This window comes from Magnolia sinica, chromosome 1, assembly GCF_029962835.1.
Source record: "Magnolia sinica isolate HGM2019 chromosome 1, MsV1, whole genome shotgun sequence".
In the NCBI taxonomy this organism is placed as follows: domain Eukaryota; kingdom Viridiplantae; phylum Streptophyta; class Magnoliopsida; order Magnoliales; family Magnoliaceae; genus Magnolia; species Magnolia sinica.
The window spans coordinates 132,474,554-132,480,553 of NC_080573.1; positions in this window are offsets into that span (position 1 = coordinate 132,474,554).

A 6,000-nucleotide genomic window follows, 5' to 3' on the forward strand; every position below is an offset into this window, starting at 1 on the left:
AGATTTTTGGGGTCAGGCTCTTAAAAGGAGAAGTTCAAAACTTTGCGTCTATTTTCAGTTGCAATGAGGGGTCCTTTCCGACCTCTTTCCTTGATCTTCCATTATACATTTGCAAACTTGCTAAACATATGTGGGACAAAGTCATTGAGAGATGTGAGAGGAAGATGTCCAAATGGAAATCGAGATATTTATCTTTGCTTTGGGTGGGAGAATGATTTCGATTCAAGCATCTATGTCAAACCTTCCTGTTTACTTTATGTCGCCATTCAAGTGCCCAAAATCAGTTCTAAATGTCTTGGATAAGTGGAGGAGGGATTTCTTGTGGAAAGGCTCGGAAGAGAAACACAAATATTATCTTATGAAATGGGAAGAGGTGTGTAAACCGCGAGACCAAGGAGGAGCAGGTTTGAGGAAGCTAGAGGAGATGAATTAACCATTACTTGGGAAATGGGTGTGGAAGTTTGGGATAAAGGGAGGTGCTAGATGGAGAGTAATGCTAGAAAAAAATGCGGGGTAAATGCTTCTAGATGGTGGACTAAACCGTCTTTGTTGTATCATGCTTCTTACCTTTGGAAGTCGGTGAAGTATGGGATGGAATAGGTTTGGAGTTGGGAAAAGGGGGAAAATATTCGGTTTTGGAAAGAGAGGTGGTTAGGAGACGAGACTTTTGAGTGTATCTTTACCCAAGTATCTTTACCCAGGTTAGCAAGGTTAGCTCCAGAAGCAAATGTAAAGGTTAGTAGCTGTTTCTCATGGCAGGGTGAGGAAGTTATCGACTCTCCCATGCAGGAGTTTGGATGAAGAAGAATTCCAAGAATGTTCTTCATTATTTTTTCTGTTGGGTAAGGTTGTTACAGTTGTGTCCAGTACAGATTTGCTAAGATGGTTAAAAGATAAATCGAGAAAATTCTTTTAAGTCGATGTTTTGGGCTTTGACTGAAGAAGAGGGGGGAAACGAAGGAATTTTCTCGACAGCATACGTTTGGCAATATGGTGCTCTGTTGAAGGTAGCAGTTTTTGGTTGACCTGCTGTAAGGAACAAGATGCTAACTATTGACAATCTTCGTAAGAGGAATATGGTTCTTCTGAATATATGTTTACTCTGTTGTCAAAACACAGAATCAGTTTACTACTTGTTCATTCATTGTCTTTTTGCAAGAGAGATATGGGTCTCCTTCTTTAAGCTGTTTGGGGTACATTGGGTTCTTCCGGCTTCCATTGGTAGTTTTCTTCTATCATGGCACGGAGGATTGGGAAATCAGAGAAAAGATTATGAAGGTTGAGCTGCTTAGCGGGTCTATGGGCCATATGGCTAGAACGGAATGGCCTGTGCTTTAAGAGCAAAAGCGAGAAAGCAGTTTGTCTTCAGAAGGGCCAAATCTTTTGTCATAGAATGGGCTTTCGTCTCAATTCTATGTTTCAGTTTCCATCGGGCTGGTACTAGTGTTTTTCTTCTTTTCTTTGTTTTCGTTTCTATTCTTTTGTTTTTTCTGGCCTTGGCCATTTGAATGAAATATTATCACATTTCAAAAAAAAAAAGAAAAGAATACTTATTTGAGTGAGAGATTGACATAAAATAGGCACACATTCTACTATAAATTGGCCAAACATTGGATGCTAGGATAGGGAATTTTGGGGCCGTGGCCATCGGAGTTGCAGCTCATGAGACCAATGGCATGGACTGTTAAGCCATGTGGAACCATGGACCCATTTGAACAAACTGAGACCTAAAGAAAGTTTCCTTCTTCTCTTTTTTTAGTATCTTTTTTTTTTTTTTTTCAATATTTAGTTTAATTCCTTGTTTAAGGTAGGCAAGGGTCGGTGGTTTGGGAAAGGACTGCATGCCTACTAGAGGTAGGTAGAAATCCTTGTGCTACTGGACCTTTTTAAGATCTCTCTTCCATGGATTGATCATCCCATTCAAACTTCTTAAACTAGCAATTTCTGGAATAATCCAGATTGGACGATTCCACATTTGAGTGAGAGATTAACAAGTGGAGGAGCTGTATATGGATCAGTAGATTATAGTTTTCCCTTCGGTATTTTGATTAACTTAGATTATTTTGTTTGTGCTAGTCCTTTGGGCAACACTTTTGGATTTGTGTGGGATGATGGATTGGAAACTTTTACTCAATGCATAGTTTATTTTACTTCTATTTTGATACCTACTTCGTGAATGTTAATGAGATTACCTGGAATGGAAATTTTTCCTAAAGTTAACACTGAGGATTTCGGAGCAGAGTACCAAACTCGAGTTACAAAATCTGGAGTATTAGAGATGGTATCAAAGATTGACAATGAATCCAAACTAGTATCATAAAAAGGAAGGTTTCCACATCATACTGGGCCTTTCATTACTTACAAGTGGAGCCAGTGACATATCCACGGATGATATATGTGAGAATGTCCTTGCTGGGACAGTCTTAACCTTTTCATTGTGGCCTATAAATAGACGATTTAGAACGAACATAAAATAGGCCTGAAAACAGAAGGCTCAGGGTAGGATTATTCAATCTTCAAATGCCTTGGGGCATGACCATGCATAGTTGCAGGCAGAGGAATGGTCCAGATGAATTAACCATGGGTCCCACTTGTCAGATATGAAGACCAAGTATATTTTGCACAAAAAGTCCTATAATATCTATATATTTTTTTAGCTGTCCAAGTTATAGTGGTCCTAGTTGCATCAGTTCACTGATTGGAGGATTTAATCCATCCTTGATTTGGCTGTATTTTCTGTAGCCATCTCTTTTCCAAGCCATGGGCAGGGGACAGTTATGATTGCCTATCAAAAGTGGTTTTTTAGAACCTTAAGCAATCCCTGACTGTCCCTAACAATTAAATGGGTCAAATTGTTGATTGGGGGTATTTTGTATAACAAAATCTTGACCGTCCAGATTAACAGCCATTGATCAAATGGCTAACATTGTCACATTTGTGTGGTGTTTGCATGGTGGCCCATGAAATGTGTGTTGGACCGAATGGGCAGTCTAGATCAATGGATTGGACTGTCCCAATGCTACTAGGAGCACCAAAACTTAGCAATGAGAACACCGGAGCATTTCTCATGATTATTTATTAGGAAAAAAAGAAGAAGAAGAAGAAGAAGAAGAAGAAGAAAGAAAGGATAGCAATAGATGAAGGCAGATGAAAATAGCTATTGCAGAATTTTTCTCTGACCAAATATAAAGAGTCAGTCTTAGTTTGTACAAGTAGAGGAGTAGAGGACTCAAGTGGTAGACTGAACGAAGATACCCTCGTTTCAACATTGAGGTCTTGGTATGGATTCCCTAACAAGAGTTAGGTGATAATGCATAAATCAGATTCCCAGGAGTATCAAAAAGAAAGTATTCATCATGTGATGGTATTTTCAAGGCATGTTTTTTGCATGGTCTACACAGGTTTTTTACCTTAATTCTCACAAGTGTTCCACTGTAGATGGACCATGTGCAAAACCATCTCTCCCAGAGGAAAATTGTAACCGTTGGATGTGTGGTATGCAAATAGAGTCTTTAAGAAGAGATACAGCAATATTCCAAACTCAGTTCAACTGGAAAAACGAAAAAGAAGAAGAAAACAGATCTAAAGACTAGTGTCCAGGATCTTTCAAACTGGGAGATGGTGTGATATGTTCCATCGATGGTTGGGTGTAATAGAACAATGGTTTGCTTTATGAAGCATGTGTTGTTGGTTTTGGATTATGAAACACAGTGATTTACGATTTTATAAAATCAAGTTCATTAATTTTGTAGGATCTTTATCTAGATCAGCCCATGTTCTTCAAAAAATAAAAATAAAATAAAAATATTTTTAAATATATTTGACGTACATCACCGTTGATAGTTGCCATCCAAATATTATAAATTTCTCCTAGATCTATCCTAGATGAAGAGAATAGAGAGCTTCTGTCAGAATTCTAGTACGGGTCAGCTCTAATTGGAACCGCCTGAAGAAGGATCACACGCATGGGACTTATGATGCTTGGACATGATGGAGGGTGTGGGCGTGGCCCACTTCTCCTTTCCTCTCTTCAGTTTCTCTTTGCTACAAGTGAAGATGGGACATCCAGGCCCTCCCCTCTCTCCTTTTTGATAAAACCTTACACTAACGAAGTTAGGATTTTAGGAAAACTGATGTCATATGATATTCCACTATCCTATTGACATTTATATCATATTTTGAAGGATGTTTGTTAACTTTCTTAATCCATGTATTCCAACTGTTCAAATCCCTCTATCATCCGTGATCACTATCCCTGAGTAATTCTTATGCTACATAGGGTATGGGTTAAAATTAATCTCAACAATTGAACATCGATAAAATACGATTAAAACAAAACAACAATTAAAAGTATAAGTTAACATCTGAAAAATCATAATTAACCAATTAGAAATCTCATGTGTGCAAAATGGCCTTCTAGACACTTGATGGACAGTTTAAACTCTAAGATCAACCACTTATTTATATCTTGGGTAAACCAAGTGAATCCCATATATAATCATACGTATTTTGAGGAACCTTGGTGAGGACACCTAACCATATCCATTTTGATGGTAATGCAATATTCTCATGAGGAGAGCCAAAACATGATCGATCAGATTTTCTTCATCTACACATTCTTAGATCATGGGGATTTAATAGAGCTAGTGTAAGCCTATTCTAGTCTGGGCATAATAAGTCCCTCAGTTTTGATATTTTTAAGCAAACTATATCAATGTAAGTGACCAAAGGTCCTATCCAAGGAAGCATCTATAGTAAACTTATGTGCTCACGTGGTATAAGGAAAAAAGGCAAACCTACGATATTAATGAGCGAAAACTGTTCATCCTAATACCAAGCCAATCCCCTCATATAAGATGATCTTCCAATCATATCACCAATATACTTAAAAACATGTATGATTATAAGCGGGACGATGAGATTCATGGAGAACAACTCTTCCTTAACTACGTCATTTTGTCCAATCTCAAGTGCCTAAGAACATTAGAAGTTATACATCTCAAACCCACATAAACAATTTTCATAAGAATCAACTCAAAAAGAATATGCATCATACTATAAATTGTTGTCAGGTGACATTAGTTTTTTGAGGCACGACCCTAATATGTGCCGCCACTGCCAATTGCGAGAAGTGAAATCCCTCTTACATAAGAATAAAACCAAAAGTGGAAAAAGATAGGCACAGAGAGAACTTACATGTTACATGGACACGGGGTTATGGCCTGTGTGTGTTGTGCCTGGAGAGAGGGAAGGAAGGCAACACACAAAAAGAAAGAGAGGGTGTGTATTACACACAAAGGTGATATGTGTATGTTATACATAGAGAGAGAGTTTGAGAACATAAAATCTAAACCATTTCATACTTCTTGCAAGTAAAATTTTAACAGAACATTACCAAGAGGCCATGTGCTTTTAAATGAACCTAATTACTAATTGTTCTCAACTTTATTTTAAATTCTTCTCATATCTTTTTAAAATCTAAACTTAAATGCTTCTTGGAGAGAGAGAGAGAGAGAGAGGCAAGTCCGATATGACTAAACTACGAAAAGGTGAAAAGAATGTTTTTGCATTATATTGTAAAATAGTTTTAACACACCTTTTATGTAAGCTCTCTTACTCTCTTTCCCTGACGCGGTATATTGTCTAGATACGTTTATCTTGTTCTTTTTCTTTTTTTTTTTAAGACGAGATGGGCATGTCTAAGTGTTATTATTATTATTATTATTATTTATTTTATTTATTTTTTAAATAGCATTACGTGCTGAGTCACACGTCTCTTGCCTTTGGGGGAATGGTCCCGTACACAAGCCTAGAAAATGATAATTGGTACATTCAATCATCATAGTACTTGGTTGGACAGCAATCAAAGTGGGACACGTCAGGAACAGGATTCATGACCTCTGTACCATGCCGTTAATTGGATGAGTCCCAACTCAACTTATCATTGCATGAATTGATCTGACTCGCGGAGTCCTTTATCCATGGAAGAGTTCACATCCA